Genomic DNA, 19,100 nt, shown 5'->3' with positions numbered 1-19,100 from the left:
AAAATGGTTGCACACAAAAATTGGTCATACATAATTGAAAATGAAAATTATCTCAAAAATTATGTTTTGGTATGCATCTAGAAAGCTTATTCATTTGCTACAGGAATAAGGGCGGAAGTGATGTCAATTTCAAATTTGTAAATGCGCGTTTGTTGATGAGTGCCAAAAAGTCGTGTTTTTAGTAGTAGTTTCGTGGCACTTATCGTTTATTTGCATTATACTCTTCGAATAAATCCTCCACTTTTTGTATAAATGTGTATATTTAGTGTATAATCGAGTTTCAGTGTATTTGTGTACCGTTTGATAGTTTTCTATTCATTTTGTAGGTATTGATGCGTATTTGGAGCATGAGCAATAATGAAGGTAACAGATCAAACTACTCTCTTTATATTGACTTGCAAAGGTTTGTTGCAAAAGTAAAGTTTCAGTTACAAAGAAGGTCTTTATATAGAGACCAGGAAAACATAAATAGACATAAAAAAACATAGCATTTAATAGTTAACTATTTCCTATGAGAATAAACCTTTTTGGCTACCCTAGGAGAATTTGTCTTTTGGCTTTTCAAGACCGCATTTAATTTATCCAACAAAACTCCCCCATAAATTAAATGCTCCTTCGATCCACTAATCCCAGCATCATCTTGCCTCTGTCAAATAGCTCCTTCGACAATGGTTTTGTAAGAATATCCGCAGCTTGATCCTTGCTTGCCACATGCTTCAGTTCGACGCTTCCATTTTTCACATGTTCTCAAATGAAATGGAAATATACGTCGATGTGTTTACTTCTTTCATGATTCATTGGATTCTTCGCCAGTTCGATTGCCGATTTGTTGTCGACTTGCACTATCGTTGCATTTTCCTGCTTCTTCTCTAATTCACACAACAGTCTTCTAAGCCATATAGCATGGCATACACACCAAGATGCAGCCACGTATTTTGCTTCGCATGTCGACAATGTCACAATTGGTTACTTCCTTGAGAGCCAGGTGAAGGTAGTATTTCCCATAAAAAATACATATCCTGATGTACTCTTTCGATCATCTATATCTCCACACCAATCGCTGTTGGAGTAACCTGTTAGCTTGTAATCTTCTGTTTTTTAGTAAAACATTCCAAGTGACATAGTTCCTTGGATGTAACGAAGAATTCTCTTCAAATCTTTCCAATGTGTGTGAACCGGTTCTTCCATAAATCGACTCAAGATTCCAACACTTAGAGAAAGATTTGTTCTAGTGCATGTGAGATATCGAAGACTTCCGACCAAGCTTCAAAATTTGTTTGCTTCGACACGTTCCCACCCATCAAATTTTGAAAGCTTGACTCCTGGCTCCATTGGTGTCGAGATTGGATTGCAACCTTCCATTTTGAACCACTTCAGAATGTCCTTTGCATATTTTTCTTGTGAGACAAAAATTCCAATTTTTTCTTGTCGAACTTCCAGACCAAGAAAGAAACTCATCCGACCTAAGTCCGTCATCTCAAATTCTCGTATCATTTGACCTTTGAATTCTTCGATCATTTGATCACTGTTTCCCAGGAAAATCAGGTCGTCAACATAGAGAGCAACGAGCAGTATATTTCCTTTATTCTTCTTTACATATAGGGCATGCTCATAGGGACATTGCTGGAAACCATTCTTCTTGAAGTAAGTATCAATGCGTGTATTCCATGCCCGAGGTGCCTGCTTTAATCCATAAAGTGTTTTCTTGAGTCTTAGCACTTTTCCTTTGCTTTCGTCTTTCATGTATCCCGGTGGTTGTTCGACATAGACTTCTTCTTCGAGCACACCATTCAAGAATGCTGATTTGACATCCATTTGAAATATTGGCCATTTGAACTGAGCAGCTTGAGAAAATAGTAGTCGAATTGTCTCCATTCTTGCAGCTGGTGCAAATACTTCGTCATAATCAATTCCTTCCTTCTGCTTGTATCCTTTTTCCACAAGTCGCGCCTTGTACCTTTCAACTTTACCTTGTGCATTCATCTTTTTCTTGAACACCCACTTCACACTAATGGTTCGACTTCCTTTTGGTAACTCTGCTAGTTCCCAAGTTTTGTTATGTTCGATAGCTTTAATCTCTTCGTTCATGGCATTCTTCCATTTCTCATCTCTCCATGCTTCTTCGAAACTAATGTTTTTGGAATCTGTTAGCCGACACACAAGATGTACTTCTTCTGTATTATCATACAACTCTTGCAAACTTCTCATTCTGGGTTGTGAGGATTCATCTTCATTTTCAGAGTCTTCAAACCTTGGCGATTGATTCTGGGTTATTGGTATACCGACTAAGGGTTCTCTAGTTTTGACTATATCTTCTGTCGAATTGTTCCAGTCCCACCTACTTGCTTCATTCACTCGAACATCTCTACTTACTATCACCTTTTTGTTTATGGGGTCGAATAACCAGTATCCTTTTGTTTTCTCATCATACCCAATTAGTATATACTTCTGACTCTTGTCTTCAAGCTTCGTTCTTTGTTGATCTAGCACACGTGCATAAGCAACACTACCAAATACTTTAAAATGAGATACAGTCGGCTTTTGTCCACTCCATGCTTCTTGCGGTGTTCGATCTCCCAACTTTGAATGTGGACATCTATTTTAAACATAGATTGAACATTGCACGGCTTCTGCCCAAAAATCCTTCGACATGTTCTTACTTTTGAGCATTGATCGTACCATGTCAAGGACTGTTCGGTTTTTCCTTTCAGCAACCCCATTTTGTTGAGGTGAATATGCTGCAGTTAAAAATCTCCTTATACCCTGCTCCTCGAAGTACTTCATGAAAGTTGTCGAAGTATATTCTCCTCCTCTGTCAGAACGAAGAGCTTTGATGTGTCGATCAGTTGACTTTTCAACCATTACCTTAAACTTTTTGAATGTTTCGAATGCTTCAGATTTTTCTTTCAGGAAGTAGACCTATGTCTTTCTTGAAAAATCACCGATGAAGGAAGTGAAATACTTCTTACCACTGAAAGATTATGGAGTGATTGGTCCACAGATGTCGGTGTGAATTAATTCAAGGATGTGCTTAGCTTGATATTCTGCCTTCTTTTGAAAAGAAGTTCTCATCTGCTTGCCAAGAACACAATCTTCACAAAAAATTTCTTCAAACTCCATGTTAGGCAAATCCATGTACCATGTTTCTTCCCGCTAATCTTTTTAACCCAGCATGATGTAAGTGACCAAAACGTAGATGCCATAGAGTTACTTGGTCTTCAGTATCAATTTTCAAACATTTTCCTCGAACGCTTCTCAGATTCAGCTTGTACATTTGATTTCCTCCCATCTCGACTTGAGCAATTTGATGTCCTGATTTATCCTTCAAATGCAGTATTCGATCCTTCATAAATATCGAATATCCCTTCTCCGTGAGTTTCCCTAGACTTAAAATATTTGCTTTTAGATCTGGTACATAATAAACATCTTGTATTTTCCCAAGTATGTTGTCTTTCTGCAAATAACAAATTGTTCCTTTGCCTTCAACCTTTACTTTTGACGCATCTCCAAAGGATACATGACCATCTTCAATTTTATTTATTTCCTTAAATAGATATTTGTGACCACACATATGATTACTTGCTCTTGAGTCAAGATACCATATAGTGTCATTTTCTGTGTTTGTCTCCTTTTGGGTCATTAACAGGAATCCTTCGTTTGATTCTGTTTCTAGAGCGAAGTTTGTAGTCTCTTCGACTTTCCTCCTGAATCGACAGTCTTTTGCAAGGTGTCACCCTTTTCCACAATTGTAGCAACTATATGAGTTGCAGTCCTTCGCAAAGTGTCCATGTTTATTGCATTTGTAGCATTCGATGTTGGAGTAGTTCGACATGCCACCTCTGTGACCACGTCCTCGACCACGCCATTTTTGTTGACTTGCCTGTCCTCTTTCGAAATTATTGTTCTGATAGCTTTGACCACCATCTCGACCTCCACGGCCATGTCCTTGACCGCGCCAGTTTTGAGATAAGAGTGCCCTTTCATCTCTAGTGGATTCCTTTGTTTGTTCTGCATTATCACGTGTCTCCTCCTTCTTCTGTATTTTGCGCTGTTCATGTGCCTCAAGTGAACCAGCGAATTCTTCGACAGTGATTGTCGCAAGATCCTTCGACTCCTCTATTGCGCATATTATATTTTCTAATTTTTCAGTCAAAGATCTTAAAATATTTTCGAAAACTCGAGCATCGGTCATTGCTTCTCCATTTCGTTTTAGTTGATTTACAACTGTTTGCACATGTGTGATGTAGTCCGACACGGACTCCATCTCCTTCGTCTTCATCCTTTCTAATTCTCCTCGAAGATTTTGCAAACGAACTTGCTTGACTCTATTCGCTCCTCTGAACGTTGTTTCTAGTGTATCCCACGCTTGCTTCGAAGTAGTTGAATCAGCAATCTTCTCAAAACCATATTCGTCTACTGCTCTAAACAACATGTATAATGTCGTTTTGTCTTTCGACCGTGTCTCTTTCAACGCCTTGTTCTGGGCTGCTGCGTTTCCCGTCGTGGTTTTTGGTTCTTCAAACCCTTCTTCTACAACCTCCCACACATCTAACGATCCAAGCAGCACCTTCATCTGGATGCTTCAGTTCTCATAGTTTGATTTCGATAGTTGCGGAAATGGCATCTGATTCATCATATTTGCCATGAGTTCTGATACCAATTTGAAGGTAACAGATCAAACTACTCTCTTTATATTGACTTGCAAAGGTTTGTTGCAAAAGTAAAGTTTCAGTTACAAAGAAGGTCTTTATATAGAGACAAGGAAAACATAAATAGACATAAAAAAACATAGCATTTAATAGTTAACTATTTCCTATGAGAATAAACCTTTTTGGCTACCCTAGGAGAATTTGTCTTTTGGCTTTCCAAGACCGAATTTAATTTATCCAACAAATAAAGTATCGAAGACACAACTTCAAACGCGTGATTTTGAGCAATTCATCAACACACATTCTGACTTTGCCATCTTTCTTCGGAATTGGCACTATGTTGGCCAACCATTGAGGATACTCGGAGGTGACAAGAAAACCTGCGTCGAGTTGTTTTTGAACTTCCACTTTGATCTTGTTAGCCATATCAGGGTGAGTCCTTCGCAATTTCTGCTTAACTGGCGGACATTCTGGCTTCAATGGCAAGTAATGCTGAACAATATTGGTATCCAACCCAGGCATGTCTTGGTAGGACCAGGCAAACACATCAACATATTCTTTGAGAAGGTCTGTCAACTTACTCTTGATATCAGCATCAAGCAGCGATCCAATGGTCACTTCTTTTTTGTCTTCTTCAGAATCCAAGTTGATCTTTTCTAAAGGCTCTTTGTGAGGCAGAATGGCTCTTTCCTCGTGCTTAAGTAATCGACAGATCTCGTCCGGGATCTCCTCTTCTTCCTCTTCTTCGGCTTCGAACACAGGAAACTCAAAGTTGGGAGAGGGCATAGGGTTATTGCATTCAATGGGTTTATCAATAGTAAATCTGCACATGTGATTTATATTTATTTCAGAAAATTTATGAATGCAAGAGTGTATGCAGATTTTTTTTGAAAAAGTTTTTTTTTTTATTTTGGTTTTTTAGGATTACCATTTCCAGAAAAAAACAAAAATAAAACATATAATGTAGGGAATTCAAAATGACACTTTATTTATGATTCATTTTTGAAACAAAGCCCTAAACACAAACTCATTTGTCTTGGGCAGGACAAAGAGGGAAACTTTTAAAACAAATCCCTATACACAAATTTATTTGTGCGGAACATTTAAAAGCAAAGCCCTATAAAACATCTCTCTGCTTTGGGCAAGGCAGGAGGTCAAAATAACAGCGAGGTGATTACTTTGAGCGGCGAACAACATTCGGAACGTCGACAGCTTTTCAGTAGCAACGAACTCCTCTGTGTATTATGTATTCAGGAAAATTCCCCTCAGAATTATCTTCAGTATTGACATTGACCGCTGGTCGAGCAGGATTTAAAGGTCCTGGTTTGTCAACCTTGTTCTTTGTAGAGTTGAAACGGTCTTCTTCTACTTCTTGAAGAGCATAAGACGAGTCACAATCTTCAGAATTTTCAGGATGTATTTCCCAGTCTTCAGGATGAAGAGACTCATTGTCAGAGACACTTTCTGAGTCAACTGAGGGGCCATCTTCCCCTTCATCTTCAAAAATGGCAATTATGTGATAATAACCATCTTCAGGATTATAAACTTTGGCAGATGCATTGAAGCCGAAATCTTCAGTAATTTCAGGTTGCTGAGAAAATTGACAGGGCTGATAAGCCTCTTCTGGTTGACTATTATATTCAAAGGAATCTCCCCATCCAGTTGGTTGGATATCTTCAATCGCAATCTTTGAACTTTCAGGTGCATTATATTTCACCATGTAATCATATTTGCCACTTGGTTGTCCCAAGGTGTCCCAGATTTCTGCAGGAACAGACTCAGTTTCTTTGCCTTTGGATTTCTCTGAAGGAGGATAGAACGGTGCATACTGTTCTTCCTGAGATATATATCCCGAATCATTGAGATAACATTTCCATTCTTCTCCACGATCGGGTAGACCTTCTTCGATGCATTCTTCGATAAGGACATTAACCTCTTGAGGAATTGGGTTAAGGAATCCTCCACTAATGAATGTTTCTTTGATTGGACGAAGGGTTTCATCCTTCTTGGTGCAGTTTGAGAATGTTGGTTAACTTCCGAGTCCTGCTCTGGTTTCATTTTTGGTAGGGATCACAACTTGCCCCCAGCCAGTGGTAGTTCCATCTTTCACCACTTTCACTGCCTCTTTGTAAGAAGAGATTGATGCTTTCTTTTTGGAAGATTCGTCTTCTAAAGAGAGACCTTGGAACTGAGTTCCTTCCACATCATCAGCACTGATAAAAGAGAAATTGGATAAATGGCTCACCATCAAGGCTTGTTCCCCACTTATTGTTACCAATTTTCCATTTGTTACAAATTTTAACTTTTGATGGAGTGTAGAAGTTACTGCCCCTGCTTCATAGATCCATGGTCGTCCTAACCATAGTTGTCAAACTCGCGGGTAGACTCGTAAACTCGTACGAGTTTACGAGTCTAGGAAGCATAAACGAGTAGGCTCGCACATAGAATCATTTTTTGATAGACTCGAGTAGACTTGGGTAGACTCGCACAAAATCGTATAGAATCATGAGTTTACGGGTCTTTAAGTTTTTTTTAATTTTGTTTTTTAAACCAATAAAGGTCCAAATTCCCCAAAAGATTTTATTTTTATTTTTAAAAAAAAATCCTTATTTTGTTTTGGTTATACAAGAATTAGAAAGTCTCTCTCTCTCTCTCTCTCTCTCTCTCTCTCTCTCTCTCTCTCTCTCTCTCTCTCTCTCTCTCTCTCTCTTTCTCTTAGTCTCTAGTATGAGATTTCTATGCAGATATGACTCCAGAATTAAAAGGGTTTGCAATTTATGTCCAAAGCTTAACTTGTAACTGTTGCACCCCAAAATTTGCCCACATATTTATTTTTAACTGGCTCAGGTTTTGCATTCATGTACATACTTCATTAGGTCATCTAACACTCATGCATTCATTTTTAATCAATAAATTTGGCACAGGATCAAAGATCTTGAAAAGATTAGAGTTGCATAGTGGTTTCAGATTTCTACAACAAATGCAGTCTAATTCTTTTGATTCATCTGCTTCCTTCTGTGAATAATAAAGTGTGGAAATAGGGTGTGAAGTGTGGTTATCAAGGACTCATTCCTCATCTAAAACAACAAAGTGCTTGGCACTTAATCAGAGTATTTCCATGCATTCCTTGACCTAGGGTTTATTTCCCTATTTGGATTTTTGTCAGCGTTGGGTTTGTTATTCGAGTGTCAAAGAGAAATTGATTTGGTTGGTTAGAATTCAAGAAGCTGTACCAAAGTCTACATATAAAAAGTGTCCAAAGTCTTTTGTTTTGACAATTATCTTGGTGCATTCACACCATGATCTTGAGATTCTATGCAAGACATCTACAAAGAAAATGAAGACTTCAAATTCAAGTTAGCAGGAGAATTCTCTTCAAAGGTTCGAAGTGTTCCATTCAAACAATTTCCTTTCAAGAACTCTACAATTTATCAAAATACAATGCCCATCACTTTCCAAACATTCGTTCAAAAATCCATATTCCTGTCACACAATTCATATTACATTCATTCAAATAAGATTACAAAAATCCAATTACAAAGAAAAATTACGCCGAAAAATACAACACTTTCTAAAACCTATCCTTCTCTTTCTCCATTTCTTCAAAGCTGTATCATTGGTGCCATGTTGATAGGCGTTTCGTATTGTTCGAGCAATGGTGCATTTCACTTTGATAGACCTTGCTCCAAACTTGATGCCAACCTGCATAAAGCCAAGCAAATATCAGTCCAAACTTCTTTCAATCATCCTGTAAAACCAAAACAACCATATGCATCAAACCCACCTGTTGACAATAGTAATATCCAATTTCTAACATTCACTCGTATTCATTCATTTCACACAAAATCCACTAGTCAGCATCATATTTTCATATACATTCAGCTATACTATACCAATTCCATGCCAATACTAACCTACTGATGCAAAGTTAACAAGTCCTAATAGAAAAATCCTTAGCTTACAACCTACAAGTCATACAACACAGTCCAGAACAGAGCACAAGTAGAGCATAAACACTGAGTGAAGAATTTGAGGCATTCTAGTTCAGAGATAGCCATGAATATACCTGCATAATGCTCTCCCGGCTCTCGAGAACACATATCGGGTTTACTCATTAATGTGGAGTCAGGATCAGAGAAAAGCTGCTGCAAGACCCGGGACAAAACGGAATCAGTTGAGATAAATCCATAACACAAGTCAACTCGGTTCATAATCGCGGCAGGTGTAATTCATCAAGTTTTCCTTCTGAATCCGATCATCCTAACTCACTTCATAAAACAGGCCCTGCAATATGAAACCAAGTCAGAAATTACACTTTTTTCAAGGCAGAAAATTAGAATAAAGACTTCCTAAACACTTAACCACCTTAACCTTTAACTATCCTTCTAACTAACCTAGCCACTCTCTAACTGTCAATAACAGAAATTCAGCCCTTGAAAACTAGCTCATTTTCACCATGTAACTAACTAAACAGAATTGTAATAACCAGCCCCCAACTGAATTCCAACAACCTCTAACCGCTTCATAACAGAATTAAAACTAACCTTCTAACCGTTTCTAACCGATTCTACAACTGAAAATAACAGAAAGAAAATCAGAACTGAACTAACCTTCAGCTTCTATTAATCAGAATCACCATCATTCAGAACCTTCTCTCCATTCTCTCTACACACACCTTCATAACCATCATCATCATCGTCTTCTCTCGACACTTTCTTCCAATCCTCACTCTCTGCAACTTCATCATCTTCTCCACTCTCTTCAATCCATCACCATCCTCCACCCACTCCAGAATCCACTTCCATTCTCTCCGCTTCAATCACCTTCTCTTAATCTTCATCACACTTTCATCAACCACCTTCAATCTTCACACTCTTCCATTCTCCATACTGTCTCTCTACTCCTTCATCATCCTCGCACTCTTCAATCACGAGCAACAAATTTCATCGCTTCCATATGTTCGTCATCTGCAACAACAAAGCGATGCGAGGCAAGACTCAGAAACGCAGAAATCAAAAAGAAGAAGAAGATAGAAGAAGGAGAATTGCAAGGAGTTGAAGGATTCGCATTGTAACCTGAGTGTAACTTGCTCGTTGTTTGGGCGTTCATCTTGCACGAATCTCTTCATTTCGCGATTGGTATTCACTCAGGTAAGTAGTCACGAATCTCAATATATCCATGAATATCTCTTATTTTCTGTTGTCTTGAAGTATCTTGGCTCTATCTTCGTCGTAATCTGAGCTCGACTCATGACGCGAATCGGAGTTCATATTTGGGGTTTAGTGTGGTTAGATTAAGGAGGTGTGGTTGTGGTTTAGGGTGGCGCCGTTAAGGTTTTTTGATCGGAGCCGGAGATCGAGATTCTCGGCGCCGTTTTGTGCATTTGAGAGGGAAGAAGACGAAGCCTGAGAAGCTGATGCGTCACCCCTAAACGAAACCCTATTCCCCTTTTCTTGTTTTTATTATTAATTATCAATTGATGTTTTCTTTTATTTGAAAATGAATTCTGCACAATAATAAAATTTGGATAAATCCCTTGGGCCTTCATACACCAAATTGCTGCTATTCATCACCCCCTTTGGCCCATGACGCCATTTTTGGCTGTTAGAATAAGTCTGAATAAAAAACACAACCTTGGGCCACTCCTGGCTGAGCCATGCGCCCCTTTGCTCTCAGCACCACTATTCTGATTAAATCCCCCTGGTTCACATAAAATTGGTAGATTTTAATTTTTACTTAGTTTTTTTTCTACTTTCTTTTAAATAATGAAAGACATAAAAATCAATCATAAAATTTGTTAGTTTTAATTAGGTGATTTTAGGAATATTTTACTTTAGAGTTCTCCATAAAAAATGCATAAAAATACTAGTTTTAGGATTAATAGATTTTTAGTGTATCTTTGTTGACAAAAACTCATAAAAATAGTAGTATTTTTTAGGTTAACTTTGTACTAATGCTTGAATTGTTTTTGTACCATTTCCATGCTATTTTTTGTATAATTGTTGTGTGATTTTGTTGCTTAGCTTTTGGCCATATTTTTGGCCTACTTTGTTAATACCATTTTAATGTTAACTTTAGAATTAGACTTTAGAATAAGATTTAGAATAACAATTAGGCTAGAAAATAGGTTAGTCCCCCCTTGTTCATTCTTTTTTTTTCTTTTCAACTTTAAAACATTAATAAATAAAGAGGCGAATCACATTAGAAAGTGATAGAGAAATGAGTGGGATTCATTCCCTAATCTGTTTCTTAATCACTTAGTGGCATAGAAATGAGTGGGATTCATTCCCTAATCTGTTTCTCGGTCACTACTTAATGGGAGAGAAATGAGTGGGATTCATTCCCTAATCTGTTTCTCAAACATTAGTTAATGGGATAGAAATGAGTGGGATTCATTCCCTAATCTGTTTCTTGAACATTATATAATGGGATAGAAGTGAGTGGGATTCATTCCCTAATCTGCTTCTCGATCATTATACATTTTATGTGATTCGAATCGCAAAGTAATTTCCCTTAAAAAATACCCAACCAAAAACATTTAAAACACTTAATAAAGGCTCGAATTAAAACAAAGTGACGAAGTGGTGCGAAACCTTGTATTGGGTTTTGTTCATCATGTAGTTACATAAAAAAAACACAAACCCAAGTTCATTCTTTTGCCTTGTTAGGCGCTTAAGAACAAGTTAAGTCCGTTCCAAAATTAGGCGTATAAGTCTCCAAAGGTCGAGCATCGTGGATTGTGACCTTAACCTCTGTTCAACTAAAAAACACAAAACAAATGGAAACTATGGAGCCGAACTACGGTCGTTCTGATTCCTGAAAAGGATACGTAGGCATTGGGTCGCGGGGCCTAAGCGAACACACTTGTAAATAATTCCTTCTTTTCCCCGTATTTCTTTTGCATGCATTCGCATTTAGGTTTAGACATAGTATACACCCTTTAGATAGAAACAAACATAGGTGGATACCATCGAGTACGATGGGCGTGAGGGGTGCTAGCACCTTCCCCTTGCGTAACCGACTCCCGTGCCCTGTTCTCTGGTCGAAAGACCTTGTTCTTGTTCTGAGTTAGGTTTTCTGGTATTCCTTTCCCTTATGGGATGAATATATTAGTGGCGACTCTGATTCCATTTTTTCGCGGTAGCGACAGCTGGCGACTCTGCTGGGGACGTTGCTAGACCTGTTGCTGGTCCATCCTTAGTGAGTCGATCCTAGCCTGCGTTTGTTTGTTTATTTACTGGGTGTTTATTTGTTTTTATGTCTATACCTTGTATATATGTTTACATGTTTACTTTTCTGCTTGCATATCATGTTTATTTCTGTTTGCACATCATGCATATGGATTATATTCTGTGTTCCTTGGGGTCTTCTGTTCTGTTTTGCAGGTTGGGTGGGTTGTTCTATGAGGTAAAAGGCCCAATACCCAGGCCAGAGTTAACACATAGGATACCTAGGATAGAGTGGATAGTCATGACGCCAACAGAATTTCAGGTTCTGTTGATTGCGATCATGAGACCCACGACCAGCTGAGACTCGAATGGGATACCGTTGTTGGCATGTATTTGCAACAATGATGGTGTTTCAGGAGAGTTGCTAACGCTGGAGACCTTTTGACCTACCTTGACCTAGATTCACCTGTGAGTGGGGCGGGATATACATGACAGGTACCGTTGGTGACTATTCTATTCTGTTGGTGACTATTGGTTCTCCTGGTATTCAAAAAGGTGTCGGACCTTTGATCTCATGACATTTGACCTACCGAGGCTTTACATCAGTTATTCAGAGGATTGTACAGTGGTTACTCGGATTATATGGACCTTGATCCCATGCTTTTGCATTGCATAGCATCATTACTTTATCCACTTCATTTATGGGGGATTCTAAAGTCTATTTCCAAAAAAAGAGGAAACGAAAAAAGTAGAAAAAAAAAACAAAAAAGTAGAAAAAACAGAAAAGAAAAAGAGAAAAGATACTATATGCAAAAAAAGAGAATAAAAGAGAAAAAGTGTGAAAAGACTTTAGGATTCTCCATAAATGAAACATGCATTCATAATATCATGCATTTCATGGTTCTATCAGAAGCTTATGGGGGCCCTTTGTATTCAGAAATTTTGATTTCAACAACAAATTGACTTCTCACCGCTACGTGCTCAAAGACTAATGATGGAACAACTTCGTGAGGACTTAACTCAGATGAGGACAGAAATGGGGATTAACCTGAATCAGTGTATGGAGGCCATTCAAGCCCTTGCTTTTAGACATGAAGAGTTGAGACAGATTCTTCCGAGGCCAAATGCAAATGTTAATCTCAACCCAGGAGAAGGTCTTGTAAATCAGAATGTTAGAAATACTGTTGAGATTCCAATTCCTGCTAAGGAGACTTCGCATCATGAGAATAATTCTGAACTTGAAGCCTTCAGGTTCCCGATTGACGAGTTTGACAAAAGGTTCCACCTCTTGGATGAAAGGTTGAAAGCCATGGAAGGTCGTGGCTCTATTGATTTAGACGCTGTTGGTTTGTGCCTAGTGCCTGGTATTAAGATTCCTGCTAAGTTCAAAGCTCCCAACTTCGAGAAGTACAAGGGTATCACGTGTCCGATAGCTCATGTCAAGGCATTTTGCAACAAAATGGCTCCTTATGCTGAGAATGACAAGTTGTTAATGCATTTCTTTCAAGATAGCCTCAGTGGTACATCTCTTGAGTGGTATAACCAACTCGAAAGAACCGATGTCCGAACTTGGAAAGAACTAGCAGAAGCCTTTGTCAAGCGTTACAAGCACAACAGTAACATGGCTCCGACCAGAATGCAACTCCAAGCTTTGACTCAGAAAACTGACGAATCGTTCAGAGAATATGCCCGAAGATGGAGAGAATTAGCTGCTAAAGTTCAACCTCCACTCTTAGAAAAAGAGCTCATGGATATGTTCAAGGATGTGATGGAAAGTCCGTACTACCAATGTTTGGCTGCATGTAAAGCCTCTGATTTTGCAGAATTAGTTCTCGTCGGAGAACGAATGGAGCATGGTATTAGGAATGGTAATGTCCAAGTTTTTGGTACTCCTTCTGAATTCCATAAGCAAATGAATGAAGAGACCAATGCAGTTTCTGATTATGAAGAGGAATCTCCTGATTATTCTCCTGATCATATCTCTTGTCATGAAGCAGTAGCAGTAACTCTTGTTCAGGATGACCCACAAATTTGTGTTGCAACTCTCAATCAGCCTCCCACTCAGTTTGTTCAACAGAAGCTTATCCCAAAGGATCAATCAGGTCAGTATGTGCCACAAAGGCGGAATTATCAACACAATCGTCACCCACAAGGTAGACAGAGGCATAGAAGGCCAAAAAGAGTGTACGATCCCATTCCTATGACTCGTGATAAGCTGCTTTCTCACTTGATCAATCTTTCCTTGGTAGAACCAAAGCAACCCAAGCAACCAAAGCCTGTTCATTTCCCGTATCATGTGGGATTTGACCCTAATGTTAGTTGCGACTACCATGCTGGGGCACCTGGTCATTCGATTGAAGACTGTCAGCCATTCAAAGACAAGGTTCAAGACCTGATTGATTCCAAGGCTATCACTTTCATACCCGAGGGCCAAGATTGAAGTTCTCCGTTGACTCAGTGGATCTTCTGAAGCAATAAGTCCATACGGAGTCAAGTCTCCTCAACAATGGCCATTCATTTGGTTCTCTACTGCATTTTCATTTGTAATCTTTCTTTGTTTGTTTAAGCATTGCTAGCATGTAAAAATTTGTTAATTTTTGAATGAAAATCATAATACATTGTCTATGTTCTTCTTGAAGTAATCCATTCGTTTTCACTCAAAAAAAAAGTTTTTGGCATTACGATACCAACTTTACTTATATCTTGCTTAGGCAACGAGCGGAGGGAGAATGATGAAAGAAAAAAAATGCAAAATCCCTAATTGTGTGTTTTTGAATAAAACCCTACTGATGATGTACAGGCATTGTTTCAAATCCCCAAACACCGGAGATATAAGGGAGATAGACCCTCGTCAACCCCTTTGAGCCTTGAAGTAGGTGTTTCTTTTCTGATCAGAAAAAACCCTTTTTTTTAACCCTGGGGCAGGGTAGTGTTCATTTAACTTGATCGAGTGTTCAAAACTCACCAAATGATATACATTCAAGGATACAACAATGGTTATCCTTCCAAAGGTTGAGGAAAATCAAAAATCGTGATGGTTATCCTTCATCTATCAAGATGACAAAAGATGACGATACCACAATGGTAATCCTTCATCAACCATGGAACGAGGCAGTCGAAATCACTTCCAATGAATCAAAGACAATGTGAGGTCACACGACTTGTTCAAAAAAAAAAAATGAATGAAAAGAAAAATGATGAAAGAAAAGAATATAGCAATAAAAAGAAAAAATGATGATGAAATAAAGCGAGAACAAAGTCGTGTGATAATGAATCAAAAGAATAAAAGGTGAGCGACTGCCATGTCCGAAAAAACCTCATTGATTCCTCAACCATCTTAAAATTCCTTGTGAGGGATGAGCACTCATGTTGAGTTAATTGAACTTAGGAGTGGAGAACATCACGAAGGGGGTGGGCACTAAATAATTTTGAGCCTAAAAATCCTTTGTTTCAAAAAACCATGAACCCGGCCAAGTTACAACCCTTAAAAGTCCTAATTGAAGTAGGGTTTATTTCGAAAACGCACTCCAATGAGATAGTGTTTACTGACTCTCAATGAAGCGTAACACATGTATGTTGGTATTGTATGCCCGCTTTGCATTCCATTCACAAGAGGTTGTAACCTCATTTCATAAAAAGTTTTAAACTTCAAGACTATCATAGGCTTTGTATTAGAATTGTCATTCTTAGAATTAACATTCTTTTGCATACAAAACATTTGCTTAAACATCAAGGAAGTTTCCATGATGAGAATCCATAAAGAGTTTGATCATGTCAAAGTAAGAGAGACTTGAGAATTCCGTAAAGTAAAAAGCTATCACTTCAGAGATCAAAGCAAGTTGTTTGAATACTCCGTTGAGCAGGAGCAGTGGATACTCTATTTGTTTGATTACCCTAAAAGTTTTGAATACTCTTCTGAGTATGGTAAAGTTAGTTACTTCCATGATTTATGGGATCTTAAGGGAAGTAAACTTAAGGAGTCTGATAAGATGAATATAATCAGGGGCAATCACGACGAGGAATCTCTCTCGTGAGTTCAGCCTATCTGGGGCAATTAATTCGAGGTTTAACCTCTCAAATTCAACCAATCAGGGGCAATCAAGTCGAAGTGTGATCTCTCCAATCCACTTAATCTGAGGCAATCCAATCGAGGAATCTCTCAAAATCCAGTCAACCTGGGGCACAATCTTTTGGGAATCATCATTCACTTGTAATGTGACCATCACATAATGAAGAAGTATCATAATGATTCCCCAGCAAGTTACTCTCCCCCAAACATAGGAGTTTATTTCTCCTGAGACTTTATTCCTCCCCAAGCATAGGAGTTTATTTCTCCTGAGATTTTGTTCCATTTTTCAAGCATAGGAGTTTATTTCTCCTCGAGTTGTCCCAATCCTCCCAACAAGGGTTCCTCATCAATATTTCTCATCCCCAACATGGTGAATTGAGGGAATCTCCTCAAGCTAAAAATTCTTCGAGCTATGGCACATGGTGAGAAGTCAAAATTTTCTTCAAGTCAACAATCAGAAGTGTATCCCGCAAGTCAAAGTCCAATGTTTATTGGCACCCCCACAGAATTCTTAACACTAAGGGGATTCTCCCTGGTGTTTACCTCTCCCGAGGTCAAAGATGAAATTCAATGGAATACTCCCCGAAGGGACCCCAATGATTTTGCTTCTCTATCACACTATTGCCTTTATTTGGCGCCTTGCATACAGTAATCATTGCATTCACATTGCATCTACAAAAATGCGTAGCATTTCCATGAAAATGGAGCATTACGCTAAAGAAAAATTCAAACATGCATCAATGCATAAGCCAGTTTGTGTACGCTCCAAGGGCACAATATAATATATCCCCATAAGAAGTCTCATCTTCTCTCTCCAGTGTGGATTGAATACAAAGTCTTTCTTCATCAAGATCATTGTTTCATTGGTTATTTCCCATTTGCAGAGATCAATCATTTGGATAAACCATACTTTGTGTGTGGCAATTCAAGTGATTGTCACTTTTGTAGAATTACACCCGCCTTTGGCCTGAGGGATCCATGTAATTCTTATGCCTCGCAAGCGTCAATGTTTCCTTGCAAATACAGTGTTTGATAACATCTCCAATAAGAGTCTGGTCATTACTAGTCTTCTTGCAGTCAAGTCCAATGATTATTGGCATCCCTTTCAAGTCCCGTGGTTATGGGCATCCTTCGGTCAGGTCTAATATTGTTTAGTCCTCCCCGTTCAAGTCCGGTGGTTATCGGCATACCCTTTCAGATCTAATGAGATTCCAACCATCGAGTTGTGAGTCCCTTGTTTTCCGACCTAGAGTCGTGAGTTTCCGACTTTTTGTCGTGAAGATTCCAACCGTCGAGTTGTGAGTCCTTTGTTTTCCGACCTCGAGTCGTGAGTTTCTGACTTTTTGTCATGAAGATTCCAGCCATCGAGTTGTGAGTCCTTCGTTTTCCGACCTAGAGTCGTGAGTTTCCGACTTTTTGTCGTGAAGATTCCAACCGTCGAGTTGTGAGTCCTTTGTTGTCCAACCGTTGATTTGAGAGTTCTGAGATTCCAACCGTTGAGTTGTGAGTTTTGGGGTATCCGACCTCGAGTCGTGAGTCTTTCAATCTTTGAGTTGTGAATTCTGAGTTTCCGACTTTTAGTCGTGAGTGTCCTAACCTTCGAGTTGTGGACGTTTGTCGTATACTCCCCAAAAAGTGTTCTGGCAAACTAATCTTTTGCACCTGCCTATTATAGGCATCACAAGGTTTTTTCTTTCCTTCGAGGAAATCCCACGGGAATATTACAGTTACTTGCTGAAGCTTGTTAAGTGGAGGCATCCAAAAAGAAAAAAAGAAATGATACAAACATCCGCCACCTGGAGCACAAATTTTCTGGTACTTTGGTATTTAATCTTCTTCTACCTCGAATGTTCGAAAGGCTAACGCCAATCTCACCTTCAGGTTTAAGACGATTAAATAGGGGCAGCTGTTGCACCCCAAAATTTGCCCACATATTTATTTTTAACTGGCTCAGGTTTTGCATTCATGTACATACTTCATTAGGTCATCTAACACTCATGCATTCATTTTTAATCAATAAATTTGGCACAGGATCAAAGATCTTGAAAAGATTAGAGTTGCATAGTGGTTTCAGATTTCTACAACAAATGCAGTCTAATTCTTTTGATTCATCTGCTTCCTTCTGTGAATAATAAAGTGTGGAAATAGGGTGTGAAGTGTGGTTATCAAGGACTCATTCCTCATCTAAAACAACAAAGTGCTTGGCACTTAATCAGAGTATTTCCATGCATTCCTTGACCTAGGGTTTATTTCCCTATTTGGATTTTTGTCAGCGTTGGGTTTGTTATTCGAGTGTCAAAGAGAAATTGATTTGGTTGGTTAGAATTCAAGAAGCTGTACCAAAGTCTACATATAAAAAGTGTCCAAAGTCTTTTGTTTTGACAATTATCTTGGTGCATTCACACCATGATCTTGAGATTCTATGCAAGACATCTACAAAGAAAATGAAGACTTCAAATTCAAGTTAGCAGGAGAATTCTCTTCAAAGGTTCGAAGTGTTCCATTCAAACAATTTCCTTTCAAGAACTCTACAATTTATCAAAATACAATGCCCATCACTTTCCAAACATTCGTTCAAAAATCCATATTCCTGTCACACAATTCATATTACATTCATTCAAATAAGATTACAAAAATCCAATTACAAAGAAAAATTACGCCGAAAAATACAACACTTTCTAAAACCTATCCTTCTCTTTCTCCATTTCTTCAAAGCTGTATCATTGGTGCCATGTTGATAGGCGTTTCGTATTGTTCGAGCAATGGTGCATTTCACTTTGATAGACCTTGCTCCAAACTTGATGCCAACCTGCATAAAGCCAAGCAAATATCAGTCCAAACTTCTTTCAATCATCCTGTAAAACCAAAACAACCATATGCATCAAACCCACCTGTTGACAATAGTAATATCCAATTTCTAACATTCACTCGTATTCATTCATTTCACACAAAATCCACTAGTCAGCATCATATTTTCATATACATTCAGCTATACTATACCAATTCCATGCCAATACTAACCTACTGATGCAAAGTTAACAAGTCCTAATAGAAAAATCCTTAGCTTACAACCTACAAGTCATACAACACAGTCCAGAACAGAGCACAAGTAGAGCATAAACACTGAGTGAAGAATTTGAGGCATTCTAGTTCAGAGATAGCCATGAATATACCTGCATAATGCTCTCCCGGCTCTCGAGAACACATATCGGG

The sequence above is a fragment of the Vicia villosa genome, linkage group LG7 (genome assembly GCF_029867415.1).
Source record: "Vicia villosa cultivar HV-30 ecotype Madison, WI linkage group LG7, Vvil1.0, whole genome shotgun sequence".
In the NCBI taxonomy this organism is placed as follows: Eukaryota; Viridiplantae; Streptophyta; class Magnoliopsida; order Fabales; family Fabaceae; genus Vicia; species Vicia villosa.
The sequence above is the reverse complement of the archived record's forward strand: the minus strand, read 5'-3'. Positions refer to the sequence as shown.